The sequence below is a fragment of the Balaenoptera physalus genome (genome assembly GCF_965194825.1).
Source record: "Balaenoptera physalus genome assembly, chromosome: 1".
Taxonomy (NCBI): domain Eukaryota; kingdom Metazoa; phylum Chordata; class Mammalia; order Artiodactyla; family Balaenopteridae; genus Balaenoptera; species Balaenoptera physalus.
The window spans coordinates 136,203,596-136,219,839 of NC_138882.1; the positions used below are offsets into that span (position 1 = coordinate 136,203,596).

Consider the following 16,244-nt stretch of genomic DNA (forward strand, 5'->3'; position numbering starts at 1 on the left):
AGGGAGAAAAAAATGAAAATTAAACAACAACCAAAAAAATCTGTCCCTAAAAATATTTGGATGGCTCTGTCAGTTTCAGTAATGCTTACAATCTTATTTTGGTATTATGTTACTCCTTTCTGACAAAGTAAAATGAGAAATGATTCTAAAAGAGAAGAAAGTAACAATGGGTCTGAAATGAGCACTAGTGAATTACGTCTAGGATATGACAATGATGACTTTTATTTGCCTTCCAAAACTCTTGCTAGTACATTCAAAATCTTGTCAACTAATGAGACAGGAGCCCCATCACCAGGTCTCCATTAAAAGCACTAAAACATACTGATGAACAAAAGACTGAAGATCCCAAACCAACACAAACTCTTATCAATGCACCACCTGAAACTCTTCAGTCACCTCATCTTATTCTGAAGGATATCACCAATGTCAATTTGTCTCCTGTAGTGAAAAACCAGAAAATCAAATCTTTTTCCAAAAAAGAATAAAGAAAGCCCAGCTTTGACCTTGTCTAAGTGTAGGTGCACAGTCAGAATGAACTATCAGGCTCTGATTCATTTTGAAACTAAAAAGAGCGGACCTTTTTAGATTTGTGTTTCTTGAAATCTCCCATTTCCAACAATAAAAAAAAACACAACTCAAAAAAATATCAATCAAATATAATGATGCTTTTGTTGGATGGATGTTGTTGAAATTGTCCCACACTCTTCTCCCTCCTTTGCTCATAGAGAGAATCTGTAAGATAGTATATACCCGGGTCAAACTGCCATGGCCATTTCTTCAAAACTATTCTGAAAATATGCCGTTTTACCTTAAGCCTTTAATAAATTTAGGCTGATTTTTTTCTTTTAAACCTAAATAGCTAGAATTGAACACTAAAATAGTGTAGATTTCTTACACTGCCTAAAACCTTAATTATAATCAAAATATATATTATACTTACTTTATTAGAAACCAATAGGATGTTTTAATTATGTTTTGGCAACTTCATTTTTTTAAAGTCAGAGATATGATAGTGAATGATTTTTGAAGATGGATGGAGGAGATTTTGAAACTCCTTACTACAATATTTGAGTAAAGTAACTGCTTGATATTCAGAGTAGGATACACCCTAAGTTGCTTGTGAACCCCTTATACCACTGCTGTATTTAATTTCTCAAACACAGTTGACCCTTGAACAGCATGGGGGTTAATCAGCCTATAATTTATAGTCTACCCTCTTTATCCAGAGTTCCTCCACACCACAGATTTAACCAACCACGAACAGTGTAGTACTATAGTATTTACTACTGAAAAATATCAGCATAGAAGTGGACCAGTGCAGTTCAAACCCACCTTGTTCAAGGGTCAACTGTAAAGTCTGTTTGAGATCATGACAAGAGAATTGATGGTTTCTTAAGATCAAGGACTAGATAAGTGACTAGATCTGAACGTGCTCTAAAGTACACTATTTAAAGTAATGCCTCAGTAAAATCACAAATGTTAAATGTGTGAATTCCAAGAGTATTTTGTACTTGCTTTATATAAAGTTTTCCATCAACCACATGAGAGGGAATTATTCAGTTCAGAAAGTTTGAGACATATACAGACACATATGTATATGTATATACATAGCTTAGCACTGGGATCATTCTCTACATCCTACATCTTGGCACACTTATTTTTCCAGCCGTAATTCTCAATGAGCCCTATGTTCTAGCAAAGTCAATTTTCATTCTAAATAAATAAATAAGAAGAACTCATGTGCTCCTACTTGTTATGTGTGTTTTTCCATACCACATCTTTACCTTATCTTAGACTATTGAAATCCTTTTCATCTTTCAAGACCCACATCAGATATAACCTTTTCTAGGAACTGTCCTCCAGTACCTAGAGTCAGGGACCAATTGATGTCCCTATCTAAATGGAACTACAGTTATATGGCAACTAAACCACGTATCTCAATTGCAATTATCCGTATACACATTCCATCCCCCTAATAGACCTAATGACTTCTAAAGAAGACATTTTGTCCTATTATTTCTGGCATCCTCTACAGCATATAGTCAACTGCCTTGCACAAAGCAAGTTGTCAATAGCTTTGTTGAATGCATTCTATATATTTAATAGAACAGTCCAGTTCTGTCAGGACAATCATCTTCACTAAGGTGAGAAGATATCTGCCTAGCCAAACAATCACTCTAATATCCAATGGAATGCCATATGTCAAAACCAGATGGCTCTCACACATTTACTGAATGACTGATTTTTAATATTTTTCTTACATATACATGATGTGTCTTTTTACCTCATTGGCATAACACCGTGAGTAGTAAATAGTTTAATTTTCTTTTACAGAGTAGATACTATTTAATTTGTATTATTTTATCTCTCTAACCCTACCATGGCAGAAAGTTTCTCAGAGCCACCCTAATACATGTTACCTCACCTAATGCCAGCAAACCCAGGGGACTGTGATAAAAATGTTGGTAGATTCACATCTGCTGATAAAATAAATACAACAAAGCCCATAAAACAATAAAAAGTGATGTTAAGACATCATAGTCCTTCACCAAAACCTAATCTATCATGCATATTATTCTCTTGGGGTCCTGCTCTCTGCTAGAGCTAATCCAGTAAACCAAATCACTATATCAAGTTAAGGTATTAATGAGTTAATATTTTTCTAGTTCCAAATAGCATCTTAATCTTAATGGAGGACTTCTGTAACTCATCTGCCTCTCACTAATAGCGAGGATTATTTGGGGATTTTTCAAGTTGTAAATTATTCTAAAGGGCCAATACAAAATATCCCATTATTTTTTATAGACACTTATTTAAAATGAAAAATGATTTTGTTTTGAAGGGCAAACATAAAATTGTGGTATTTAGCTCTGTGGCCTAGGATCAAATCTGGAATGACTACTAAATAAAATAAAATTAGTAAACCGTATAATTTTTGAGGGGCTTGGAATTTTAGACTTTGAATTTGAAAATAGCATATCTACCTATGTAAAACCCTAGAAATAGCAACATGGAAGTCATAATTTGTCTTCTAAAAAAGTCTCAGATATACACTTTTTCTCCCCAGGTCCAAAGAATAGGAAAAAAAAAAATCTTAAAATATTCAAGAACTTGATAAGGCAAAAAAAAAAAAAAAAAAGAAAAAAGCAATTTATAAAGCTGATGTAAATAAATAAAAAATTTTGTACTGTTCATATGTTTGAAAAGTGATTCATTTATTTTCTAACCAAATTTTTGAAAGTTAAATCAAACTAATAAGGATACAGGAAGAAAAAGGCACAAGCAGAACAACTACAGAGAGACTGGTTACTATTCTTCCTAACTTGTCATCCACATTCTGGTATCCCAAAGAATATACAATAAATTTAAATATAAACATAATCAGAAATTTGGAGATTATTAAAGACATACTACATAAGAATAAAAGGATTTTAGAGTTGTATGATACAAAACATCTAGCCCCTAGGATCTAAAAAAGCAATAAATGAAGCCAAAATTTCTACTTATTTTTTGCTTAAAAATCTGTTTCCATTAGATATTGGAGTGATGCATGTATAAACCAAAGATTGCTAAGGGCTGCCTAAGTTTAAGTGATCAGAATCTAGAAGAGAGGCATGGGACAGACTGATTTTTCCCTCTGAGCCTCCAGAAGGAATCAACCCTGCTAACACCTTGATTTCAGACTTCTGGTTTCCAAAACTATGACAGAATATGTTTCTGTTGTTTTAAGTCACCCAGTTTGCCGTAATTTGTTATAGTAGTCCTAGGAAACTAATATAATACAATAGAACAAGGGGGTAAAAATAGTAAAGAAATTCAATAATATAAAAATTAATTTTAATTTACTTTACCAAAATCCATTTCATTTGAAATTTTCCATTTTCAGGCTTTGTAAAATTCAGATATATAATAAAATATGTATCATAACATCTAGCTATATGCCACTTTTAAGAATCACTGGTCTATTTCAAAGAACATTTACTCTCTTGTAGTTTACTTTGTGTACCGTATTCTAATCATTAAGCATTATGGTCAATCTTGCACTGCTGATTAGAAATATTGCTTTTGTCATTAGTATTATCAAGTAATTATGAAAATGTAAAAACAAATGTATTAGAGTGAATCTATTTGGAGATGGCAAAAAAAAAAATGCTGTCAAAATTATAACCGAACAGGGAGACAGAAGATCTGGGTTCTGTTCCTTGCTCGGGCATTTTAAAGTCATATGGACATGGGACTAACTAAATCTCAATTTCTTTATTTGCAAAGTAAAACTGACAAAATTTGCCCATCTATCTCCTTAAGATTCTTTTTGAAAAAAGATGAAAAAAAATGAAAATGTTTTATACATTATTGGGGTTAGATACTTCAAAGTTTTCTTAAAAGTAATGTTTTTTAATCATAAAACTGCAAAGAAAGTATATGTGTGAACTGGTATAAGTACCTTTACAAAATTATACAGCTACCAAAAGCAGCAGCTTCTTGAAAAGAAAAAAAAAAAAAAAAAAGCAGCAGCTTCTTCTAAAGGTGAAGAAGAAAAATTTGATTAACAATTTTTAAATTTGAATATCATTTGGGCCTCAAATAAATATATATTCACCTTATTCTTGTTAATAAATGAAAAAGAAGAAATTAGGAAAAGTTTGGAGCATTACATGATGTTTTTATTTTTTCTTGTTGATCTGGCAAAAGTTTTATATATTATTTGTTTAAAAAGTATTATCTTTAACAATTTGAAGATTATGCTGTTATGCTAAAAATTACTATATTGGCAGGGGAAAAGGCTGTTAACCTGAGTAACTCTAAATGAAAGGAGTCCGCTAAAGGCAAAAATAACTGCACATAAGTAATGTTCTCTAGCTGATAAGTTGTTTCCCACAAGAAAATGATTTAACAGTTCTGAAACCACTATACATATATAGTGGGACTGAACAACTAAGCAAATGGATAGCAAAAGGTGGAAAGTAGGTTCTTACTATTGGGATAGGTGGTTACAGAGAAATAAGAAGAGGCGGGTAGAATGGTCCAAGTGGTATTGGATTAGAGTTGGAGAGAGAATGAACTCATGTTTGGCTTAACATAGATACAGAGAGTTACATATAGAAATATTTTGGGGCATATATATACACAGGTTAGTATGCACACATATATTTTCTTGTTCTGTCAGCTGAGAGGGTCTGGAGGCAATGACACCCCAGTAGCAATAACACACCTAGTGCCTTGATTTTGGTTTCTAAAACCATTCTTTAATAAAAGATTCCAGAGCTCCTTGGAGAGATGGCTGATTCTAAGACTGGGACAGGAAATATACAAGATGAGCCAGGAGCATTTTTAGCACCACAAAGTAAGGAAGTGGTACAAAACTATGGGTGTGTGTCAAAGGAACTCAGAAATCAAATAATAGAGCATTAATAATGGTTAAAACTGGAACAATTTGAGCAATAAAATAAAGTTGTATTGGATTATAACCCAAAGTATAAAATAAACATCCATTTGTCACTATTGTCACTTTATCACTGTGTTCTTCCTCCCCAAATCCTACAGCCCCAGTCTAATCATAAGTAAAACATATCACAAGTCTCAATAGAGGGATATTCTAAAAAATATCTGATCAGTATGCCTCAAAACTGTTAAGGTCATCAAAAACAAGGAAAATCTGAAAGACTAACACAGTCAAGAGGAGCCCAGGGAGACATGATGACTGAATGCAATGTCATATCCTGGATGATAGAGACAGAAAAGGACAGTAGATAAAAACTAAGAAAACATGAATAAAGTATGGACTTTAATGAATAACAATGCATCAATATTTGCTAACTAATGGTGACAAATGTACCATACTAATGTAAGATAATAAAGGGGAAAGTTGGCATGGGGGTATATGGGAACACCCTGTAACGTCTTGTAATTTTTCTATAAATGTAAATACCTGTATTACTTCTAAAAAAGTTTTTAAAAGTGATTATAGTCATGGAATTCTACAGAAAGAAGAAGACTATTCCCCCATTCCAATGACTTCACCTTATATGTGAAACCAAGACACATACTTGCTCATGGTCACAAAAGTTATTGAATGAACGAAACTGAAATTTGTACTTAGTTCAATGTATTGTCCTCTGTACTATAATATCAATTTATTACTGAAGGCAAATGTAAAATTCATGGTTTTATATTTCTGTTACTTGTTGATGATGCCATTTCAGTAGACCCTTTACATAATTCAGTAATACTTTATATGGTATTAGTTCACAGTAATTTGCTACTAGTAGCTTTAACTAAAAGATACTAAGTAGCACGTGTAGAATATCACATTGTACATTTTACTTTTTAAATTAACAGAATATACTGAATATGACCTTTTCTAAACATCATGTATGTGCTTTTCTAAGTTCCCTAAGTTGAGTTCAGATGTGTATTTTTGCTTGCCTTACAGTTCTAAACTTGGTCCTTGCAGTCACTTTGTGGAGCTCATCTACCTCTTCCTCCATGACCATATTTCTAATTTTTACTTTGTTATACACTTTGCAAGTGTTTAGCAGCCAGTTCCCTTCTTCAGTCCTGTTACTTCTGAGAAGTCTGCTATGTTGTATGAAAGAGAGCACCAAAAACACAGAAGTCTTGGGTTTTGCTACTTTTTAACCAATGTAATTTGAAGTACATCTGTAATCTTTGTGCGCTTTTAAGGATTGTATAAAGATGCAATGAGAAATATGCTACAGTCTATGTGTGTCTTAATTTTGTTTTCTATAGGAAATGAAAGTAGGTAACTAAGCTTATAATAAGATTTTTGAAACAAAAATAGTTACAGTAGAAATAAATAGCACCAATAACCAATAAACATTTATTGAGAATTAACCTTTAGAGCTTCTAAGATGTCCTGCACTATACTACTTTACATCCACTATTATATTAAATCTCTGTGTAGTATATTTATTACCATTTCCATTGACAGTTAAGGAAATCAAACCCCAGAGAGGTGAAATGACTTGTCCACATGAGTTTTAGTGCTGAAATTTTGGGGGCATTATTTTTTCAACTTGGAGTAGGTTGTTTTATTTTATTTTATTCTTGCTAAATTTTAATTTTTCTAGTATGCATAAAAAGCCGCAAAAACAAAAATAAAAACCCAGAAAAAAAACAAGGCTCATAGAATCACCACAAATAAGGTGCTGCTTTTTCTTCATTGAAAGTAAATTGTATCATTTAGATGTATTTGGCTGAAAGTAATAGAAAACCTGGCTTACACAATAAAAAATATTGTTTTAGCTTGACATATGAGGTAAAGTATAGTGGTAGAGTGGCTCTAGACTTAGTCTGATCTGTGTCTCAAAAGGGTCACCATGGAACTGGGGAGCTTCCCTCCCTATTCTGCCAACTCCTGAATCAGATTCATTCTAAGACTGGCTAATTTTGTGGTCAAATATAAATGCATTGGTTTCAGGTATAATATAAATAAGAAAATATTCATAGGAACAAAAGGAGCAGTTTAATTTGTCTGTATTTTCTTAGGAGTGAGGAAACTTTTGCAAACCTCCTTTCATGTTTCATTGGCCAGAACTGGGTCTAAACCAACCACTGGCAAAGGATTGGAATGGCCACGATCGGGCTAGACCAATCATGATTTACCCTGCAGCTGGAAATAGATACATCCTTTCCTGAGACTTGTGGGGGAGAGAGATATCCAAATAAAATTAGGGTTCTGCCAGCAAGCAAGAAAAAGGGACCGGAAGTCAAGTAGATAACTAGTCATGTCTGCTGCCATCCCACAATCAAGTAAATGAAGGGGCCAAGGCTAAAAAACTCCAGGCTCCTACACCCACTACTTTTCATTTATATTATGTTGTTTCTGGTTTATCAAATGTGACTTTCTGATGAATGGAATATTATTTCCCAAAGCTTATATAATTAAAGGTCTTTTTATAGTTTTATTGTACTGCGTTTAAAAAAAAAAAAACCTGACAACTTATGACATGGCTTAGAATGTAAAGACTGGAGCTCATCCTATATTAGGTCTAGTTTCCTGTTATAATTTACATAAATTATTTCTTGAGACTAGAAGGTCCCAAGCAATGTATGGAAGTTCCCAGTGAATATTTAGCCTGCATATATGCTCACAGAGTAAAGAAGCACTGTAACAAGATAAATGATCAAGAAAGCTGCCAGTCTGCTTCCTCAAGTACCTAAAAGAATCCTTGGTAAATGTAGCAAAATGAAACAAACAGGTATACCAAACAGAAGTTGATGTGAACACCATCTGTACTCCGTTTTATTTGTGTGACCCTAGGCCTATTACTTACCCTCTCTGGTCCTTTGATTCTTCGTTTGTATACTGAGATCATTTCTACTTCACCCTTATGTGGTACACATTAGCTAAATGTAGGAGATGAGTAATGCACACTGTTTTTCCTTTTTATACTTTCCCTGTAGAGATTCTTCCTAGAGCTTGAGGCACATTTGAGGCAATTACTATGCTTCATTTGCCATGTCAAGTCAGGTAAGAAAACTGTGTGGACAAAATATATGAAATCCATGGTGACTCTGAAAAGTCTGAAGAACATGTATATAAAAGAAAGAGACCAAAAGGCTCAAATGGGACCAAAGTTAATAATGTTCAGTAGAAATACCTGGAATGTGAAATCTGTAGAATGTTGGATCACTGACTTTGCTAATGGTATCCATGACTTAACTAATTTTGTCCAATATCCCTTTGTGCATTTTGGCTAGAAACACCTTGGTATGTGTTATGGTTAATTTTATGTGTGAACGTGTCTGGGCTACAGTGCCCAGATATTTGGTCAAACATCATTCTGGATGTTTCTGTGAAGGTGTTTTTTTGGATGAGACTAACATTTAAACTGGTAGACTTTGAAGAAGCAGATTACCTTCTGTAATGTGGACAGACCTCTTTCAATAGTTGAAGACCTTAATAGAAAAAGACTGACCTTCCTTCCCCTCTCCCTGCACCTCCCTGCCACACATACACACACACACACACACACACACACACAAAGCAGGAGTGAATTCTGCCGGAAACTCCCTTTGGACTGGAACTGAAACTTCTGTGAGTCTCCAGCTTGCTGGCCTGCCCCATGTGATTTGGGAGTCATCAAACCAGAATCATGTGAGCCAATTCCCCAATTCCTTAAAAAAAAACTCTGTGTGTATGTGTGTGTGTGTGTGTGTGTGTGTGTATGTGTGTTGATATAGATATAGATGATATATATATATCCCATTGGTTCTGTTTCTATGCAGAACTCTAAGAGAGTATGTGTCCTGGGCCTGACTTAAACATTTCACAATGTAGTGGGAAGACACATATAATGGGAACAGAAGACTTGCTTTCAGTTGGAGTCTGCCATTTCCTAATTCTTGGTAAGTTTCCTTGGTTGTTTCTTATTTGCTCTACCCCCAATGGGCTTCTATTTTCTTTATTTACTATATGGTGATAATCACATCTACCTTACAAGATAGCTATGAATGTCAATATATGTAAAAGGTATTTTCTAATCACAAAGTATAATATTGGTTATCATGGTTATTCTTACCATGTTAAGCATCATTATTCACATTGCTTGCTAGAAAAAGATCAGTTGTTCAATGGAGACAAAGGGACTTTACCCTAGGGAAGCATAGCCTATGCCTCAAAAATCTAAACCTGGCTTTTGGAAAATTTTTAGGAAAAAGTTCTAATGCAAGGAAATATCTCATAAATTCTGACAATAACAATGAGCCTGCCCCCATGTCAACCATACACCAACTTACTGTTCAAGAATGCCTTTACAAAGATTACCAGCCCAGAATTGTACTGTGTTTGCTTAAGATATTGCCATCACTACATATTTTAATTTATTTAAACTGGATCAAAACATGCTCCCTGAGATTCCCCATAGATTATATTCCTGAATGTTTAGTCTCTGGATTGCAGGTAAATGAAGTTTAGTAACCTGCCGCTCAATAGAAACAGAGTAGGAAGAACTCACACTTTGTTTTTTAACTTTTTAGCTACAATTTAGTTAACTGTGACCAAACGCATCTTTCCGGGTATGCATTAGTAGAAGGGACAACACATTTGGATTTAAATCTATTCAGGTGATACATTAACAGAATTTTGCTCCTTAAATCAATTTACCTCACACAGAAAAATTCCATTTGGTGGATGGGAACAGTCCCTCACCCTCATAGAGTATTCTATTGTGATTTTTTTTTTCTGTCAAGTCTTCCTTGCTTATTCTCTCCCTATTTCTATGACTGTGATTTAAATGATATCACTGAGTCACAAAAGTATTTTCAAAGGTGCAAACTACAAAGAAAGTGACCATATAGCTGTATGTTAATATGTGATATTGTTTGAATTAATATCCTAGTAGTTTATGTTGAAGTTAGAGGTAAATGGACATCATCAGAAATAGGTTAGTCAGTCTAGCAGACTGTCCCTCAGACATCTCTTAGTATCATCCCACACTCCTTCTAAAACCTGGCCACTTGGAGGTTTCAAGTCCATAAACTTACTTCAGTCAACAACAATTTTGAGCATTTATTATGGGTCAGGCATTTTCCTAGGTGCTGGAGACACCTGGCTTGATGCTGTGATTCAAATTAAATCTTGAAGATCTATTATTTAAATTACACCTATTGGAACCAGTCTAATTTAAGGAACATTTTTATTTATAGTATATGGTGAAAGGAGACAAAGGCTAGAGGAGGTGGGAAAGGCAGTAAGTTGTTCTCCCTTCTAAAGACTCCAAGAACTCAAAGCCTTTGGTTTAGAAAATCTGTTGTACTCTTTGTAGTCTCTGGACATTTGTACAGGAAATTATTTTTAGTTTTAAACTTCAAAAATTATTTATTTTTTAATCTATGACTGTGTCTCTCTCCAGCGTCTTCCTCTTCTCTTCCCAAGATGTAAATGTCATTTCCACCCAGCAGTTCTCCTGTCTTTCTGTGTCTAGGTTTGATGACTACTTTCCTCTCTCATATCATCATGTATTTTCCCAGTCATAGAATTATAATGCTAGCCTCGGTTTTGTTTTGTCTTTTCCACAAAACTATTAACATTCTGACACCCTGCATTTCTTTATTGATATTTACCTTTAGGGCACACAGTATGCACTCAAAATATATTTGTCAAATAAATAAATAAAGGATCAGTTAAGCCACAATCAGTATAGAAATTCCAGACCCTTTCCCTAAATCTAATGACCTTCATGTCTCTACCCCATTCATTCTTTCATTTATTCATTCACAGTTATGTATTAAGCCTCTACATCTGTATTTTGAAATCAGAATTAAATACGCAGCATGTTCTGCTTAAGAAAATATATCTGGATATGAATTAATTAATTAACAAGGTCATCAGTAACTGATCTTGAAATACATATTATTTTCAATATACTCTATAAATTACTTAGTTTTTACTTATCACATATCACCTATTTCCCTTCCCCTCCTCCCCAGCTAGAGTATAAGCCTCTTGAGGACAGGAATTTTTGACTATTTTGTTCAGTGCTTTACCCTGAGTTCTTGGAATAGGCCTGGTACACAATAATTACTCAATACATATTTGTTGCATGAATAAAATAATAAATTAATGAATATACAGTAGGAAGAACTCTGGTTTGCAAGTTAAAGGCCTGGATTCAAGTCCTGGCTGGGAAACTCTGATAGTACCAACTCCACAGAGTTTTGTGAAGATTAAATAAAATAATGTTTGTAAAAGCAAATTGGGAAACACTGACCAAGTATAAGGAATTATCGGTAATATTGAATCAGGAACACATCCTCTTATAATAAGACTGATAAAAGATAACAGTAGTATTTATTGGGTTTTATTTTTCAGTTTTATAAGATAGTCAATGAAAATTTAAATAATTTCTGAAATTAATCTGCCTGCCCCACCAACACACAAGACTGATACCAGACTGTTTTTCCCCATCAACACGCTATAACTAGCTCTGTGTAGATCCTGCGTAGCTCTTACACCAATGAGAGAGGGAACGCTGCTCACGGTCTAACCACACGTGCCACAACTGAATCCAAAGATGCATATGTGGGTGAACTCCCTTTCTGTTACCAAAATAGGTATGAGGAAAAAATTTTCAAAAAAGTTGTAATTCCAAATGAGAAAAAGACACTACTCCAACTGACGTCCCCAAATCTATCAGGAGAAACAGCCACACGGACTGGGGAAGACTAATATTCTTCACACCACCGAACCTATATAAACTTGCACCCTTGTTTCCTTCTATTTTCAGTGGAGAAAGCATCTCTCTACCTTTCAATGACTCCACAATTAGATTTCTTTCCTTCTTGCTTTTCAACAGCCTTCGTCTTTGGCTAGTCACTCTCTACTGCATCATTGAAAGAATATATATATATAAATTCTTTTAATTCTTTTTATATGTATATATATATATATAACTGAATCACTCTGCTGTACACCCAAAACTAACACAACTTGTAAATCAACTATATTTCAAAAAAAACCAGAAAACTCTTTGCTTCTCTAGTGGATCTTTCCAAACAAACAAACAAAAAAATGAGAATATAAGTGGTTCAGCTTTTAGCTAAACCTGGTAACAAATTTTCCCACAAATCCAAAAGACTGACTTCCTATTCATTTGAGATGAAAGAAGAAGGTTTGTTCCAGTTACAGCTGAAAATGTATGTATAGCCACCATTTAGTTATGAAACAGGTTATCTTTCTGAGACACTTTAATAGATCTTATCGTTTTCATCCATGGTTTTATCTCCAGTGGTTAACAGTAAGGGCTCTAGAATCAAATGGCCTGAGTTTTTGTTCTGTTTTCACCATACAATATGCTATGTGGTCTTGAGCAAGTTACTTAATCTCTCTGTTTTTTTTTAATCCAGAAATTATACTAACACTAGGGTTGTGAAGAGTAAAGACAGTAATCCTAATAAAGTAGTTAGAATAATGCTTGACACAAATGAAGTGCTCTTATTATGAAGAAGGACTTGTCTCAGAACAGAAAACAAAAAGTCTTTGCCTTAAAGTACCTGGATAGTCCTTCTCCTATAGACACAGACCCATAAGTATCATTGTTCTGTTATGTGTAATTGAGGATAATTACTTAGAAGAGTCAAGTAAAAGGTAATTAAATTACATAATCTACTCTGTATGAGACAGTTTAATAGCCTGAGTAGGCAATCACTTACTGAATATATTATTAAATATATATTTTAAGTAAAAATATGTGCTTTATTTTAAAAGCTGAGCAAGTTAAAGAAAATTTACTGGAAACTTAAATGGCATAATTGTGGTTAAATATTTTCAAAAGGGGCAAATAATGGGATATTTTGTACAGATTTCCTCATATACCAAATATATTATTAAAGTGCCATCTGGCAGAGTTAATTGCTGTTGGAATGAGTAACATGATACATCATTTCACCACACTTGACATGGAGTAAAACCAGCACAGATTAAACTTTACTATGTGTGGTAGTGCCTATTGCACCATTAGAGCAAGAAAACTAAGGTAAGGAAAATAATGTTGTAAGGGTAGCAGTTGCAGTGGAGTAATTTCTATTGAAAAAAATATATATATGAATTACCAGGCAGCTTTTGGTCCAGTAGTGGTCAAAAGCCAGACTTCCCAGATTTGAAATCCAGCACTATTCATTACCAGCTGTAGACCTTGGTAAGTTAGTCAACTTTCTTGTGCCTTACTTTCTTCATTGGCAAAATGGACACTATGTTAGTACCTCTTTCCTAAGACAGTTGTGAGGTTTAAATGAATTAATTCATGGGACATGCTTAAAAGAGTGCCTGATATATGGTAAATGCTCAAAAAGTGACAACAATCATTTTTACAAAACTCTTTTTATGTACAGTGACATCATCTTCTACCTATGTTGATATTAAAAGGGAATGATATGACTCCTTTTCACGCTTTAGGATCGTTTAGGTAACACTTCCTCCAGGTTGAGTAGGAGTTAGCCAGGTATATGGGTAGCAAAAGCATTGAGGAGACAAGCAACATAAGGAATGGAAAGGAAATGCAGGATTTGACCAGATCTAGGTTTTGAAAAGATACCTGTTGGCACCAAAGACTATGACTCAGAGGGCTAAAATATGGGTGGCAGAGAGACCAGTTAAAATACCATTGGAATATTTCAGGCCAGAGATTTTGAGCATCTGGACTAAGGCATTGATAACAAGAAGAGAAAATCACAGGTGAGCATGAAAGTCTGTACAAATAGAGTATGGACAGGACTTAGCAATGAATAAGACACAGGAAGCTAAGAAAAGGGAGAATTCAACACCAAGCTCTGAGGAACATGTTATAAAAGTAATTCCAAAGGCATTTTAGAACCGTTAGGAGCCATAATAGAACTGTTAGCATCGGAACAGAGCCTTCCTGGGATGACTTTGAGGAAGAGAGTACAATTGCACTTATGTTACTATTTATATTCTGGAATGCTTGCCAAATAAAATTGGTCACAGTAAGCACAAACACTACTACTATAATCCTTTTGGAAAATAATTTCATGGTATGCATACAACTGCTTACAATCAATCATACAAGATTTTACTTCTAATAGATTATTCCAATGTGTTTAGTAAGTAAGGGGATAAAGAGGTATATATACAAAAATGTAATTTGGACATTATTGATAATAGGAAAAATGTCTGCAGAGCCTGCCTGACCTTCAGGAGAAGGCTAGTTATGTAGTTTATCAACTTCATAGAACGTTATACAGACAATAAGAATTACACATTTTAATAACTCCTACCACTTGCTGAGTTCACTGTACTAGACACTTTATAGATTATTTCATGTAGCCATCATAATTCTCAACAGTAAGTATTGTTATCCCCATTTTACAAGGAAAAAATTAGACTGCAGAGAAATTAAGACAATTTCCCAAGGTCACCCAGCTAATGAGTGGCAAAGGGACTGAAGATGTTGCCTGTGGATAGGTTGTGTTAAGGGATTAGGATCAGTTTGTGGGTTCACAGCTGTAAGAAGTTCCCAGCCTCTGTTTCCACAGCTGGGAAAGAGCAGAACAAGGATTTAAGCTCAGCTCAGGTTCATCTGACTACAAAGCCTGTTCTCTGAACACCAGCTTAGCAAGTCATGTTTAAACGAGAAGAGCTGAACATCTATAGTTTCACATGTGAAATGTGTACACCAAAAAGGTAAAGAAAAGAAGGCTACAGGAGAAATGAGAACTGTTGTGTTGTGAAAGTTTAAAAAAATGTCCTTAGATATTGTTGCAGTTTGGTTTCACAAAGAAAGAACATATAGAAACAAGTAGGTATTTAATTTTTAAAAATCTTTTATAGTATATTTCACACACCCAAGACTCTTGCTGATATCTTAAACTGTCAGTATATTTTTTTAATCAAAGAATATTTATTGAATATCTATTTGCTTAAAAATAAATGTGAAATATTGCTATAACCACATGTGAATTGGTTTTAAAAGCAAAACAGTATAAAGAAAAGAATAAAGCATGTGTTAGATGTTCAAATATGGTTTTATTATTATTAAAACCACTTGGATTCTACCGTGGGTTTTTCATGAACTTACATTATTTTTTAATTAATTTGCTTATAATAGAATGTGATTCCTTTCTCAATTATTCCAAGAATAATCAAATTTCTAAATACAGAATTTTAATTTTATATGCTCCATTACTCACCCTCCCTTCCATGCTACATACTGCAAAGTCAAATTTAATTCACTGAAAAAATGGATTCTTTGAAAAAACTGTATACAAAATAAAAGAATGTATTAATCAGAAATATTTATGTAAAAATAAAAAAACTAAAACTTTTATGAGGCATTAAAAGGTAACATTTAAATGTCAGGATTTCTAGGTTTGGATCCTAGCTCTGTCTCTTAAGACCTTGAGAAAAATCACTCATCCTTTTCAATCATGCCTTATGTTTTCCTTATTTGTAAAATTAAGAAGATAAAATTTCCCTTCTCCCAGAGATGTTGTGAAGCTTAAATATGTCAGACATTTACAAAAGTATTCCTGATACATGAAAATATTAGCTGTTATAAATAAATCTAAAAGTAAGACGCTTGCCCTTTCTACTCCCAATATAAGTTCTTAAATTTCCACAGTGCCCCCTAAATGATCAGTTATGCTTTAGCCAAAATCTTAGTAGAGGAAACACTGCCATAAATTTAGTCCTGACCTCAAATCAGGCAATCTTCGCCCTCCAGATAGAAAATTTACATGGGCACTTGGCTAGCATTAGGTACTTT

At 34.0% G+C, this 16,244-nt stretch overlaps 1 protein-coding gene across 5 annotated transcripts in view; it reads right to left on the reverse strand.

Moving 5' to 3' along the window:
• The window catches only part of LRRC7 (leucine rich repeat containing 7), a 533,218-nt gene that overhangs the window by 478,064 nt on the left and 38,910 nt on the right, over nucleotides 1–16,244 (reverse strand). The window lies entirely within an intron of this gene.